This window comes from Nomascus leucogenys, chromosome X, assembly GCF_006542625.1.
Source record: "Nomascus leucogenys isolate Asia chromosome X, Asia_NLE_v1, whole genome shotgun sequence".
In the NCBI taxonomy this organism is placed as follows: Eukaryota; Metazoa; Chordata; class Mammalia; order Primates; family Hylobatidae; genus Nomascus; species Nomascus leucogenys.
In genome coordinates this window covers 118,400,979-118,417,001 of record NC_044406.1, presented here as the reverse complement: position 1 = coordinate 118,417,001, position 16,023 = coordinate 118,400,979, and the positions used below count along the sequence as shown (strand labels likewise).

The 16,023-nt window shown below is 40.0% G+C and overlaps 1 protein-coding gene across 2 annotated transcripts in view; it reads left to right on the top strand.

Moving 5' to 3' along the window:
- The window catches only part of HS6ST2 (heparan sulfate 6-O-sulfotransferase 2), a 332,806-nt gene that overhangs the window by 291,478 nt on the left and 25,305 nt on the right, over positions 1 to 16,023 (top strand). The window lies entirely within an intron of this gene.

Here is a 16,023-nt window from a genome sequence, read left to right as displayed (position 1 = left end):
AGGTTTTCAACAGTGGGAGGCCTGAATAAATACATACTTAAGTAGATAAAAAATGATCTATATCTCACTTGCCATACTTGGTCACATCCCAAGCTTCTGCCATGGTGAAGGGTCTCTCTCTTTGCACATTTTGAGATAGGTGTCTTTTACTTGTCATGTATGGTGACTCATAGACTGAGCTAGTTCTGAATTCTTCATTGTTTTTGTTGGTTATTAGTGAAAAATTACAAGTTCTCTGACATCCTCTTCCTAGATATGTGTGCCAGGGTTTCTTGCACTGTGCTCCTCCTCTTAGTCCTCTCCCATCAGTTTTCAGGAGATTTTTCTTTTCTTCCATTACTGCACATTTTCTCCTTCTTGGGATATCATTTTCAACAGGAGCAGTACTGACCTTCTGTGCATATGGTGAGACTATGAAGGGCATTTTTCACACTTTATAGAACAGTGCCTATGGATGTTTAGGCACTGTGTTCTAGTTCAGAGAGAGTTGTGATTGCCAGTTCCTGCTGCACTGTCTATGCATTTCCTTAGCTTTGGTGTGTGTGGTGGTGAGGGGGGGATGGGTAGATGTCTCCACCCCAAGGCTTTTCCCCATGGTGTATTTTCGCAACAACCAGCACAGAGGATGCCATGTTCTGATGTTATTTGACCTAATGACAATAGGATATAGAGCAGTTTTTAAGAATTTCCCTGTGTTATTTTGAGGCCAGACACAGGCTGGGAGATAGAAGGAGGGTTCTTTTCTTCTCTGAAAAGAAATTCAGTCTTCTCTGTTTTTGAAGAAAACAAAAATGCAAAAGTCAAGCTGCCCCAAATATGCATCATGGCCAAAAATAAGGAATATGTGTTTACTGAGTGTTATGGGCCAACCTGTGTCCCAAGCACTTGGTACATTTTGTCTCATTAATCCTTGCCTACCAAAAGCTCATGAAACAGGCACTATTATTTCTATTGTACACATGAGGAAATTGAGGCTCCAAGAGGATAATGATATGCCCACCTGAGGTATCCAAATGAATAATTTTGGTAAAAAACCTTCTTTGGCAGCAATGATAATAATAGTAGTAGTAATTAAAATATATTAAGCATTTACTTTGTGCCATTGCACTAGACTCTGGGGCCATATAAATATAAAATACTATAGGTGCCCTCAAGCAGCTCACAGTCTTAGTAGGGAGGACAGAGGATGACAACGTGGTATTTAAGTGCTACAATCCCTAGCTGATGCCAGCGTTGGGGTGGGAAATAGGTCATATGGGGATATCAACAAAGGCTCCTGAGAAGCAATCCCTGAGCTCTTTAATTTTATCCATTTACCCTTCATGTAGCAAGGTTAGGTCAGAGAAAGAAAATGCAAGTCGGTCACTCAAGAGGGGCAGAATCCTTTGTGTCTTGGTCAGAATATGTTGGAGTTGTGGATTAGGTCAAAGCTAAAATGAAATGTCTAATTCCACCTTTTTCCGACTTTCAATCCATGTGGAGCCTACTGAGATTCAGTGTAACATGCTGAGTCGCTTAGGAAACCTACAGCTTGAATGTCGCGTCAGTTCTGCTTGCTCTATTTCATTGCCTGGATGTGAAGCTGGGTAGCCAGCCCTCTGTTTCAGGGAGGAACAGATGGAATGGGATATGTCTGAGCAGCAGAGCCAGACTACTCTGGAAATGACTTTCAGGGAGGTGCAAGCAGTTTCTTCTATGCCAACAGTGAGCCAAATTGACAAGACAGAAAAAAAAATTCAGTGCAGAACTGTGTCACTGAGATCAGGAAGCATAGTTTTTGCAGAGGTTGACCCATGACCAATCAGGCCAGATCACTGCATTCAGCCTCACATATGGTTCCCTTTGGTAATGTGAACCTGTTATTCTGGCCAACACAGCAGACCACAGTCAATCCATTTGCTGACCCATTGGATTATCCCCAGAAAGCACTTAAACTGTCAAAGCTGGGCATGTGTAGTAGCCACCAAGAGCCTTTATAATGTTCATTTGGTATTTCATACTTTACATGAGACCAATTATTTTGCTGAACACAAGGACACTGAGACTCAAGAAAGGTAAGTCACTTTCCATGAGGCACACACCTAGCTACTAGCAGAGGGCAGCCTAGACTCCTGGTCTTCTGATACTTGTCCCATGATCTTTCCACTGCAATGTATGCTACAATTCTTCTCCCAGAGAGCAAGATACTTCAGCTAATTGCACCAAGGGAGGCCAGGAGCCAGATCTCAGGATGTCCAGCCAGGTGCTCTTCCCTCTTTTTGTGTGGGCTCTGCCAGCTACTGTGAAAATGGAGACATTTTGGAAAAATTAGAATCATACTACTTTTAAAAAAATGTAGCAGTAGCGGTGATGAAAGGAAAAAGCATGTACTTCTCAACTGCTTCATTTTTTCTTCTAAAATAATGGTATTTCTGGTTCTATTTGGACAGCTACCTTTCCTCAACAGTATTGTTGAGCCATCTCAAGCCTCTGATCTACTCCATCAATGAAGCAATAAAGAACTCATATATCACTATAGCTATTCTCCCTCGAATCAGCCAACCAAAGCTAAGGAGATGTAGATTAGATAGGTAGATAGACAAACAGACACACATTTATCTACATCTACGTATGACATTCAGAGGCATCCATTTAAAAATTAAATTGCCCAAAGCTGAGATGAGGATGGAACTCGATCACTCCTCTCCATCTGAAATGTTTTTCACATAGGCTTAGGCTAGGGAATAACAAGGACCAAGTCCAGTTTTCAAGTACTAGTGAAGGCCACAAATATTATGGGGCCAGGGTGGAGCAACCAAACACAGTGCCTGGCAAATGATACTATAAATGTTGAATTAAGCACTATAAGTGATGGGTTAAATGAATTAAGCTAGGGAAAGGAGGGATATTAAAATGGAGGAAAAGAAGGTGTACAGAAGGGGAATATGAGATGATCAAGTCAAACCCTGCTTACTCCACAAATCTACTTGGAGCTGACTCTGGTAGCAGATGCCACAGGAAGACCAGCTCTAACCTGTCTTTGCCAGAAGTACCTTATAGTGAACAAACCTGTTTATCTATTCAGTAGTATCCAGGTAAGAGTAGTCAAGAGTGCATAGCTTCATAAATAAACTAAACATACCAGCACCCCTTTGCTTTTGGCTGGCAGGAGTCAAATGAAAAACTTTTTGGCTTTAGACAAATAAAGTGAAGGCTGGGCGTGGTGGCTCACACCTGTAATCCCAGCACTTTGGGAGGCCGAGGTGGGCGGACCATGAGGTCAAGAGATCAAGACCATCCTGCCTAACACAGTGAAACCCCATCTCTACAAAAATACAAAAAACTAGCCGGGCATGGTGGCACGTGCCTGTAGTCCCAGCTACTCAGGAGGCTGAGGCAGGAGAATCATTTGAACCCAGGAGGCAGAGGTTGCAGTGAGCCGAGATCGCACCACTGCATTCTAGCCTGGGTGACAGCGTGAGACTCCATCTCAAAAAAAAGAAAAGAAAAAAATGAAAGATAAAATGATGTCTTGCTTGCTCTGTTTGGACTCAGCATGGTGCATTTTCATGTTTGGCTTCAGCTGTTTCTATGTCCATTGCTGGCACCAGAGGCCTGCATATTATATCGTGATTATGTTTTTTCCTCTAATTGAGAGCCATGTATTTTTTCTAAGACATTAGGTTGTGACTGTTGCTAACCCCCACTAATTTTGCCACTGTGTGTATATGAAAGTATGTATGTGTGAGTGTTCTCTTCAAAATGGTTGTATGTTGCATGAACATAGCAATCCACTGGCCAAGTATTTGACTTTGCCAGTAATTGCTGTAGTTTTATGTGATGATAATGTCAATAGTTCCTTAGTTTAGCTATTAGACTAAGTCTAATAACACAAAAGCTTGTGACAAATGAAAGCATTAATATTACTGCTTATTTTTTCTTTTTCTTTTTTTTTTGCAATTGCACCTTTGTAGAAAAAGACGAATGACAAAAGCATAAACTGACGTCAGAATGTATTCCTAAAGATGGCTTTTAGTGGAGTGTGCTCAAGGATGAATTCATTTATAGCCTAACTACCTTTTCCTTCAGTAGTCCCCCATCCAGAATAGTGTGAGACCTTTGATCACAACAAAAAATTCCAGTTTATCCCAGAAAGTGCATTTATTAATAAGGCAGGAAAGTAGCCTAAGCTATTTGAAAGAGACTTTCAGTAACAGGGGATAAATAACATAGGCTGGACATACTTTGATATTTAACCTAGTGCTAATCAGCTGTGGCAAAGGGCTGTTCAAAGATATCTTCAAACAAATTAGGCAGCCTTATGTGTATTTGAAAGAACATCAGCTTTGGAGTCAAATAGACCTGTATTTGAGTCCTGACTCTACCATTCATTAACTTTGTACCTACCTCATTGGGCTGTTGGTGAGGATTAAATGTCATAAACTAAGTAAGGCTCTCATAGTGCCTGGCTCATGACAAGCACTCAATAAATGTCAACTAGTGATTATGCTTGTTTCAGCTGCCAACGTATTGCAGCGGGGGACAGTGTGACCTGGCCAGTATGATTCTGATGAGCTCTGGTTGGCCCAGTTTTTCTGGTTGTCTGCTTTTGCCAGTTACTGAAATGTGGAAGCAAAAGCCCCAGCACCATAATAACAATATAACATAGTAACATAACATAAACAGTGCCTATAGATTAGATGCTACAAGAAATGAGTAACAGATCCAGGAAGAAAGAGTCCAGCCATGGAAATGTTTCTTAGCAAGTTCACCTGCATCTCTGTGACGGTTAGGATATACAGTACACTTCATGACATAATAAATCCCCCCCAACCCCACATATATGACTTTCCATGCTGGTCATGCTTCTATAGCTTAGTCAAGAAGAGTGTTCTGTTTAAGTCAAGAAGAGTGTTCTGTTAATCAAGCCTTGAAAAGCAGGAACCATTTTTCTCTCCCCTCAACTGCCTTACAAAAATCAGGGAGGCAATGTGCTGCTGCTCTCTAGAACAGGGGTCCTCAGTGACTCTTTTTCTACCTCTGTGTCGTACATGGTTGAGAATTCTCACTTATATTGCTCTAGCAGAGCTCAGGGTTCTGTCCAGTTCCCAGGTACTGTCTGGAATTCCACACTTCTCTCTCCCTATTGGGAAAGACTAGGAATGCAAGGAAGAGTGATGTTAAACAGTATGCTATTTTTTCCCACGTAATAAAAAGCAAATCTCTGTCTCTCTCCTTCTCTTTCACTTTTCCCTCCTTCCTTTCCTCATCTGTTTGTTCATTGATCTATGAATTCTTCCACCCCATTTTTCTGGCTCTCAACTGAGCTTTCTTTGAACTACCTTGGCAACTTTCTTGAAGATCATTTGTCCATATGTATTTGGGTCTATATCTGGACTCAGTGTTATTCCGTTGATTGATATGTTTATCCTTATGCCAGCACCACACTGTCTTGATTACTATAGCTTTATACTAGTATTGCAATTAGGTGCTGTGAGCTCTCCAACTTCATTCTTTTTTCTTTCTTTTTTTGAGATAAGACTGTCAACCCAGGCTGGAGTACAGTGGTGCAATCATGGCCCACTTCAACCTCCCAAGTAACTGATACGACAGGCACATGCCACCATGACTGGCTAATTTTTTTGTAGAGATGGGGTCTCACTGTGTTGCCCAGGCTGGTCTCAAACAATCCTCCTGCCTTGGCCTCCTAAAGTGGTGGGATTACAGGTGTGAGCCAATGCACCCAACCATTCTTCCTTTATAACTTGTTTTGGATATTGTACGTCCTTTCCATTTCCATATGAATTTTAGAATCGGTCTATAATTTTTGCAAAAAGTAAAAGAAAAAAGAAGGCTGCTGGGATTTTGGCAAGGATTGCCTTGAATCTGTATATCAAATTTGGAGAAAACTGACATCTTAACAATATTGAGTCACCATGAACTCAGGGTATCTATCCATTTTTTTGGGTTTCTTTAATTTCACTCATCAGTGTTTTATAGTTTTCAGGATACACGCTTTTCTTATTTTTTTTTTGGTTTCTTTAATTTCACTCATCAGTGTTTTATAGTTTTCAGGACACACGCTTTTCTTATTTTTTTTGGTCAGATATATCCCTAAATATTTCACACTTTTGGTGCTATGGTTAATAGTATTGTTTTATTTCAATTTCTGATTATTTCTAATAGATAACAGAAGTATAATTGATTTTTGTAGATTAATCTTGTATTCTGCAAAACTTACTAAGTTTTAGGAGCTTTATTTTTTGGTAGATTCCACTGGATATTCATTGGATATTCAACATAGATGATTGTTATCTGTGAATAAAGACAGATTTATTCTTCCTTTTCAATATGGATGTCTTTTTCTTCTTGCCTTATTGCACTGGTTAAAGCCTTTAGTACAGTGTTGAATAGTGATATGGTTAGGCTATGTGTCCCCACCCAAATCTCATCTTGAATTGTAATCCCCATAATCCCCATGTGTCAAGGGAGAGACAAGGTGGAAGTAATTGAATCATGGGGGCGGTTTCCTCGTGCTGTTCTTGTGATAGTGAGTTCTCACAACAATTGATGGTTTTATAAGGGGCTCTTACCTCTTCACTCAGCACTTCTTCCTCCTGCCACGTTGTGAAGAAGGTTCCTTGCTTCCCCTTCACCTTAGACCATGATTGTAAGTTTCCTGAGTCCTCTCCAGCCATACAGAACTGTGAGTAGTCAATTAAACCTCTTTCCTTTCTAAATTACTCAGTCTTTGGCAGTTCTTTATGGCAGGGTGAGAATGGACTAATACAAATAGCTATGAGTTTTTTGGTGTGTAAATAATTTCCACCCACTTAAGTTTGGAAAAAGACACATACAACAATGGAGAGATAGTTGAACAATGGAAGCATCCTCTGAAGATGCTATTTTGGGAACAAATGGTTGATCCCTGCCTTTATTGCGTGGCTAAAGCTAGATTCCCATAGTACTGCACAGATATATTTCATCAGAGAAAAGTAGATCCTATTCATGGGGAGGAGGGGGAGGTGGAGGAGAAAAAGTGAAAAACAAGAAGAAAAATAAACCCTAAAGTTCATAGAATCATATACACTTTTCTCATTCTCATTCTTTCATTCATGTTCTCTCTCTCTCTCTCCTTTGAAAGAGGTATTATAGTATAATGGTTAAGACAGCAAATGCTGGAGCCTAATTACTGCTTTAAAAGCCTAGCATTGCCCTCGGAAGGTTACCTGCTCTCCCTCTGCATCAGTTTCTTCACTTATAAGAAGAAGCTATTAGTAGTGCCTGCTTCATAGGGTTTTCTTGAGGATTAAATTCTTTATTCATTCAAAAATTTTACTGAGTGCATAGTAGGTACAAGATGCTACTCTAGGCTCTGGGGATACAGCAGAGAAAAAAACACGCAAAATTCCCTGTCCTTATGCCCATTATAATGGAGGGATACAGTCATTAAACAAGTAAAAGACGTATTATTTTTAAAGGGAATAAGTCATAATTTGGAAAAAGCAGGGGAGAGGTATAAGGAATGGTGGAGGCAAGAAACTTGTAAATTTAAAGTCGTTGAGGGAAACATCACTAAAGGTGACATCTGAGGAAGGGTTTGATTTATATTAAATCAGTTAATGCATGTAAAGAAATTGGAATAGTTCTTTACATACAGCAAAAATATAGTACTTTTACGAATTATAATTTATTGAGTACTTTCTGTGTGTCCAACACTGTGCAAGGTGCTTTACATATTATCTTGTTTAATTATTATAATCGGCCTATAAAGTAAGGGTTATTAGCCCTTTCTACTGAGGAGGAATCTCAGAAGACATTGGCTTGTCCAAGGTCACATAGTAGGTGATAGGGCCAATACTCAGATCACATCTGAGCTTGTCTCACGAGGCTAAGTTCATCTACCCCTTCTGAAGACATCCTGCGTGCTTAGGGACTATATTAGACTAGACTTTGATTCACAAATATTAGAAGACTGGTCCTGCTGCTGGAGGCCTCAGTTAGATGGGATAGGATTATATAGCTAAAAGCTTCTACAAGGGCTGTGGGGCGTGGTGAAATATCACCTTATCTTTAGTATTTCAACTTGAGAATAAGGGCAATATTGCCTGGCACTCCAATACCAGCACCTGGCTCTGAGACTTTCACTACTATGTATGTTGTGGGCAAGCAACCTAAGAATGGGAAGTGGGGAGGACAGAAATAAAACAACATTATTGGGCAATAGCTATTACTCCATTACAAAAGATGATTTGGGTTTTCAGGGTGGTCATTTGCTAAAGTTTAAACAAAAAAAGAAAAATGAGGCTGGACTCAGCTCATTGATGACTGAACTACAAATTTTGCTTGGAAAATGCTGGCAATGCTATAAAATTCAGGCCACCATCTGTTAGTGCTTGCTTAAAGTAGCATTTGCACTGGATAATTAAGATGTCACATGCATTTGAAGCACAAATCATCAGTGCATGGGTGCCTAGCATCCCTGGGAAGATTGTGGATGGTGAAGATGTTCTGAGAGGAATATCATGTTGCTTGAAGGATATATTTATATGAAATCACAGGAGCTAGTGTTTTGGATCACCTGAGTGGGGTTGAGTAGAGGAGGAGATGAGGACACTGAGAAAACTGCTTTCTTGAGTTGACTGGATCATTTAATTAAAATGACCAACTGGCTAGGCCCATGCAGTATGGCAGGCGTAATAATATGTCTGGCCATCACTGTCTGCAAAGGTCATAGTGAATTCAGGGATATAAGGAAGAAGGGAGGCAAGTCTGGCTAAGCCTAAAATTCCTAATTAAAAAAGAATTTGCTTGTAAAGTACTTTATAATTTGGAAACAGCCTTCTCTTTTGTTATTTCATTTAATTAATTTTACCCACCATCCCAGGAAGCAGGAATTATATCTACATCTTACAGACTGGAAAACTAAGGCTGAGGGAAATAGCATATTTTTGCCCAAAGCCACATAGATAGTAAGTGGTAGAGCCATGATTCAAAACAGGGCCCTTTTAACTCTAAATCCTAAAGTATTTTTTGGCTAAAGCACAAGGTGCTCTGATATTAGAGTCAAATAATTTTACGTACCTGACAAAAAAAAGAAAAGAAAAGAAAAAAACCATATTTTACACCTTTACAGGAAGGTAGATAAACTTACAGACTTCAATTCCAGCAAAGATGTCAGAGACTGCCAAATATAGCAAGGGCCTGGAATTTTTAAATAATAAGAAATAACATTTATTGAGTGCTTCCTATGCACCAGGCCCTGTTCGGAGTGCTTTAAATGCATGCATTATTTCATTTAATCCTGAGAACTACTCCATGACATTGATTCAGGGAGAGCTCATCAGTAGCTTAGATGGTGTTGCCCATACCCAAATATTGAAGGTTCTCTTTGGGGTGATGTCTGGGTACCTTCAGCAGACACAGCATGGCTGGATTGTGGAGCTGAGCCAGGGTAATGATTCTCCCAGCTTTGGAATCTAAAGAGTTTCGCTTTTTTGGCATCAAAGACCATAATTAATGGAATTAAGGAGGCTGGGCTTGCTTCCAAGTGGCTCTTCAAGAGTGTCCTTCTTTCTCATCATGGTTGGGGAGGAGATTTGTGCTCCACAGGCTTTAATGAAATGTTCTGTACCCATCGTCTGCATGTTTATCTTCACTTCCCCAATACGTGCCTATGGACCCTTCAAGGATGATCAAGCTATTTTGTGCCTTCACCCTAGGCACCAGGGTATGTTGTTCAGTTGTGATATTTGTCAGAAAATATTAGGTTGATGCAAAAGTAATTGCAGTTTTTGCCACGTAATAAAAAGCAAATAATGGCAAACACCACAATTACTTTTGCACCAACCTAATAGTATGCTGCCACTGCCCAGTCTCCTAGTACTGCTCCCCCTTCTTCTGTGAAATGCAGGTAATCATTCTCATCACTCCTCCTGGCATCACCAGGAGTATATGAAAACAAGCAATATAATGTCTCCAAAGACCTTACAAAAAATAAATAATTACAAGAACATACTTCATGGTGGTTTTCAGTAACTTTGGGGGGAAAAAGTACATTTCCATATAAGTAAAGTTGACAGACTCTTACCCTTTTCCCTGAGAATGTCTTCTTGCCATCTGTGTGCCAGGTTTGCAGAGGTTGCCCCTTTTCTCCCACAGATCGTTATGTCCTTTCCCAACCACATGCCTAGTGTCTCACCGACTCTTCATTTCTCACTTGCCCTCCATTGGCAGCCATATTTTTAGGGGCTAACTACACATACCCAGCTTTGTCCTAAAAAACACATCAAGTCTGGAGGCTACGAGTTTCCTTACCTGATTATCTGGGTTTCTATTCCCCCACTTGGTGGTGAGGAAACACATGCATAGTGTTGTTATTTTTTTCTGCTTTCTTGTAATTTGGGAGGCAGTGTGACCATTCATTACTGAATGCCTACAATGGACAACGCATTTGTGTTAGTCAACAGGAATACCAAGGAAAAGGCATATTGTCCCTTTCCCCTGCAAATGCCTCCTGGTGGGGAATCTCTGCCTGCCAGTAGCCATTCTTCATTCCGATTCCGGTTTCTAGCAGATGAAAAAGGACTAAAAGAGGTATAAAGAACCACCCAGGCCATTGAGCCTGGGTTCACAGAGCCATTGCAATGCACTTACCATGTCTTTCCTCTGTGTAGACCAGTGGTTTTCAGTCTATGTTCTGTACAGCCCTTGGGTTCTGAGGGAGGACCTCGAAGCCTGCCATGAGTGAAAGTGATGGGGTAGTCTGAAGTGGTAAATAGATGGGGCTCCAGGCCCTCACTCCACCTCTTCCTGAGTGACTCCATTTTCATCTGTTTTTACATATTGGGATCTGCCTAGATTTCATTTTTTAAAGCCCTGCTACTGCTAGAATGGAAAACCAAAAACCATATGTTCACACTTACACGTGGGAGCTAAACTATGAGTTTGCAAAGGCATACAGAGCAATATAATAGACTTTGAAACTCAAGAGGCCAGGGATAAAAATCTACACATTAGATACAATGTACACTGCTTGGGCGACAGGTGCACTAAAATCTCAGAATTCACCACTATGTAATTCATCCATATAACAAAAAACCACTTGTACTCCAAAAGCTATTGAAATAAAAATAAATAAATAAAAATAAAAAATACAAAAGCCTCGTTGCTAAGAAGGAACTGATAACTACCAGTGTAGACCCAGCCAGAGAATACTCAGGGAGCAAGGTTTTTATTGGAAAACCGCCTTTATCCACCATGCCTCAGCTCCCCAGTGACAGGCAAAGCAGTTCTGGCTATTGGACAATCTCACAGTCCCCTTTCTCAATTCTGCAAGCTTTAAAAAAAAAAAAAGAGGAAAAAAAGAAATGCTTCCTTTCATATGGCCAAATTGCTCTGAACAGATGAAAGAGACCAGACTGACAGGTGATTGTTCCCTAAGATTACAGCCTACACCCAGGCTGAATCTGAAACACTTGGAGGAAAAAAAAAATGCCACAGGTTTTGAGTAATGCTCCCCAACTGGCATCTGCTCTCAAGACTAAATGAACACACACTATTTCCACTCCATTTCCTTAAACTGGCCTCTGTGCTAGGCTGTAATGAAACCTGTAGGGGAAGAAAGACCATTTGCTTGGGGAAAGGATTATTTTAGTTGCTTAAGCCATCCTCTCCCAAAAAATAGGCGGATGGTTAGGCTGGAGTCTTTGTTTTTAATTTAAATGTCATTAGGAGGCCTATGAGTTTTCCTCATATTTATTGTATGCTATACATACACATTGTAGCTATTTTATATAACCCTATAAACAATTTTTAAAATAAATTTTAAATTGTCTCTTTATATTATATTTACTAACAAATTCAACCTTTTCACCAACAATATAATGTTATCATCAGGCCCAACCTTCATCCCCTTGGTTATACTGGTCTTCTTCTTGTCTATAAAATGTCTGCTTTTCCATACTGTTGCACCTATCTTGAATAACCTGTGTCCTTCAACTACCCATGTCCAAATACTAGTTCATTGAAAAGAGCTCATTCTTTCGAAATAGATAAGATATATGTTTCTATCCCAGCTCTAGTACCTTGGACAAGTTAATCTCTTTGAGCCTCAGTTTTCTCATTCGTAAAATGGGGATAATAACTGGACCTTCCTCTCTGCTAGAAATTCCTTGAATGTTCACTGAGATGACTTAGGCAAATCTTCTGGTACATACTGGTACTCATTAAATGGAATCATTGTTATTACTTATATTTCAAAACAATGACTGTGCCCCTTACTCCATCATGTCTCCCTTGATGCAGCCTGAGGGCATCTCTCCCTCTTCTGAACAGCATCTATTTAGCATTGAACCAGACACTAAGATGTGCCATTCATTTGTTTATTAATTCAATGAGCAACTATTTATTGTGCATTTAGAATGTAATAGGCACAGTACCAGATGCTGGGGCAGGGTGGGCATAGAGAGGTGGATGTGAAAGAAGGAGGAGAGAAGGTGGAGACAGCAGGGCTGAAACAGATACTGCTCTTAAGCACCTAATTTTCTAATAAAGAAGATACTCATATACAAAAATAACTAGAATTCAAGGAACAAAGCTATGTGCTTTGTAAGAAAGGTGCAGCTGGAGACTCGGCTGGAGGACTGTCTCCACTGGAAGGAAAAGTTCTGGAAATGACAACTGTCTTCTTTCTTGTTAACTTTCCCTTTGTTTGCTTATCTCTCCAGCAAAGTTCTGGCTGTGGCTCCTTGAGGAAGAGTGGGAGTACTTCTTTATCTTCCACAGAGCCTACCGAAGTACAAAATGAGCTCTCAGTGTATGCGCTGATGTGAGTAAAGTATCTGCAGTATCTGTAGTGAAGTATCTGCAAAGTATCTGCAGTTAACAGAATAGGTATACAACACATGCCAGAAAAGACCACCTATTCTCTTATTCCATCTTATAGCATCTTATAGAAAGTGCATGCACTGTAACTCGATATGTGAAAAGGTTCTAAAAAAATGGATAAATAAATAAGTATTCTTCCTCCTTGAACTTTAAAGATCCTTGAGCTTATTTTAAACAAAGAGCATTTTGTTGAGGATTTTGGTATTGAGCCAACTATAGTACACATTGCATTTCCCTGAACCTCATGATGTTACAGAGAGGGGCTAGGAGCACTTCTGGGGTACACTTACGCTACTGGCGCTTCTATTTGAACCTACTGCTTGTCCCTGCCTTTCTGAATCTGAGAAATTGTACCTGAGAGTCCTTTTTAAAAACCAGTTGATTGAAGTATGATTGACATATAAAAAGCTGCATATATTTAATATTTATTTATATTTAACGTATATATCTCATTGAGTTTTGGAGGTAAATATACATCTGTGAAATCATCACTATCATCAAGGACATAAATATATCTATCATGCCCTAAAGATTTCCTCCTGCCCCATGATTATTATTGTTTTGTTTTTTGATAAGAACACTTACAACATAAGATCTACTCTCTTAGCAAATTTTACATATAAAATCAAGTATTGTTAGCCGTAGGCACCATGCTGTGTAGTAGATTCCCAGAACTTATTTATCTTGTGTAATTGAAAGTTTGTACCCTTTAACCATCACCGCCCCCTTGCCCAGCCCCTGATAGCTACCATTCTCCTTTCTGCTTCTGTGAGTTTGACCTGATTGTGCTTTTGATGGATGTTAGAACCATCTTCCCTGATCTGGCTTCAGCCATAGAAGACTGCTGCAGTGTCTGTTGAAAGTTGGATCCCCTACCCCATCTCAGCACAACATTCTCCTCCTCCTGTTCGTCTTCATCCCTCTTTCAACCCACAGTAGTCCTTTCATTAACAGAGTTGCTTACTCAATAGTGCACAGTTCTTTTAAGGCAGATTCCAATGACTTAGGGTTTGTCTTAATTGACTAAGCTGGATGCAAAAAAACCTGAGAGTCAAATGACTGTGGACATCTGTCCCCAGACCTAACCCTAACCAACTCTGACACCTTGAGAAAGTCACCTAGCCTCTCTGAATCTGTTTTCTCTGCTGTTAAATGAGGGGGCTGGCTTTGCTGACTGAAGTACAAACAAATCGTTAGACAAGCCCCCATCACCACTATCAACACAAATAATGGAGCTAGAAACACGAGATCCTTTCCAGGTAATTTAATACTGCTGCATTTTAAAAGTGGTGGGCCGAGAAGATGAGTTTTAAAAGGAGGGAAAAAGTAATTCACATCTCCCAAGATAGTGTTTATAATGGTCTATTAAGAACACACTGAAAAGAAATGGACTAACTCTGTAGTGTTTTACCCAGGACAGCAGGCCAGTTCAGTCAAAGTGTTTTTTGAATAGGGCTATAAGCAAATCTCTTTCGGTGAAACCTAGAGCTGCTTTGCAGAAAGCAGAAAAGTGGAGTTTTCCCCTAATACTTTAAAAAATGGTCACTTCACCATTGCCAAACTTCATTACCACTCCCAGGAGCTAAAGCTTCGAGATTAACGATCCTCATCTTAAAGAGAAGGCAGTGACCGCTAAAAGAAAAAAAAAAATTACAAGCACATGATATTTACTGTTCTGCATTCTTTGAGAATTAATGTCAGTAATACTGTTGCAACATTTTTCAAAATAAAGGATGGCTTTTTCTAATTGTCTAGTTAAAAAAAAATCTAAGTCTGAATCCCCAGAGAAGAAACCTGAGTTTAAATCATTAACACCACAAATCTCTGATAATTGTGGCATGTTTGCAATTGCCTTAATCAGGATGGTATGTCTTAGTGGCCTGTTTTAATTTGATCACACTGATTAAGCTTCTGTAAGCTAATATATGTTGCATTTCCAATTCAATTAAATGAGAATCTCCTGCCATTACTAGATACTACCAAAATGCCCTGATGGGTGAACACTGGACTTGGTATTTTCAATTGCTACCGACTTCCTGATTATATAATCTTTGTATTAAATGAAATCGATGAAAGCTCTAATTAAATTCAGCAAACTTTAAGGAGTAAATATGTTTTCCCTGTATTTTTGGCATATTTTCACCTCAAGGTGTGGAGCATGTTAGTCAGAACTCATTGATTACCTTTAGTGATAAATTTTATAGGGCTCTCTCCCCCGTATACCACTTCCTAGAACAGTCTATCCTGTTAGAAGGCACTGTAAATGTGGGTGATGAATAGGCGCTCCTCTATTATATATGTATTATAGTTGTGCCTTTTTCAGCTGTAGATAAGAGCTATCTTATGTAAATGTGATTGCTTTGTAAATGTAAATGCCTATTGGGTCATCGATCATCCTGGAGATAGAAGAAACAGAACAATGGGAGGTGTGAGAGAAACTGTCTAGGGACAGAAATGAAGAAAATTGCTAAGTGGGTAACACATTGAATCATTGGAGCTGGAGAACTTTGTGGAGGTGGCTAGGATGGAAACAACAGCCGCGAAACTACTGGAAGCCTGGCTTGTGTCTGCAGAGCCCTCCAAAAGCCTTGCTTCCTTGTGGTTCTGTGGACTGACTGCTAAATGAGAAATGGGCCTCTTCAGCGTAGGTTTGAAGCAGGAAGGAACTGAAAAGAAAAGCCCAGCTTCATTGTTAGGTGAGCACTGTGGGTGCCTGTCTTTTGCCTGTGCATAACAGGTTTGGAATCTCTCAAATCCTTCTCACTCTCAACAACCCACACAAGTTGTGAGAGTACTACCTAAAAACAGCCCTTGGTGTGCCAGTCATATGCCACCCCCTGGAGGAAGAGGGTACTGAATAATACCTACTGCTGCTGGTTCCCATGCCCTAGCAGTTCTCTCAATTTTTTGGGTGGTATCAGGAGGCAAGCAGGCCCAGCAGTGAACTCAGGAACCATCAGGGTGAGAGTGCCTCTGGAATTTTCTCACAATCTGTTAGGATCTTTTTATGGAGTCTGGTTTTCAAAACCTGCTATAAGTCAAATGTGTGACTCACAGAGTAATAAAGGCCCCTAAATCAATTTGTAAGACATCTTGAAGTTAAACAAGAAGGAAAGGCTGTTTTTGCCCCACATATTTTTTTAGATCCTGCCTACT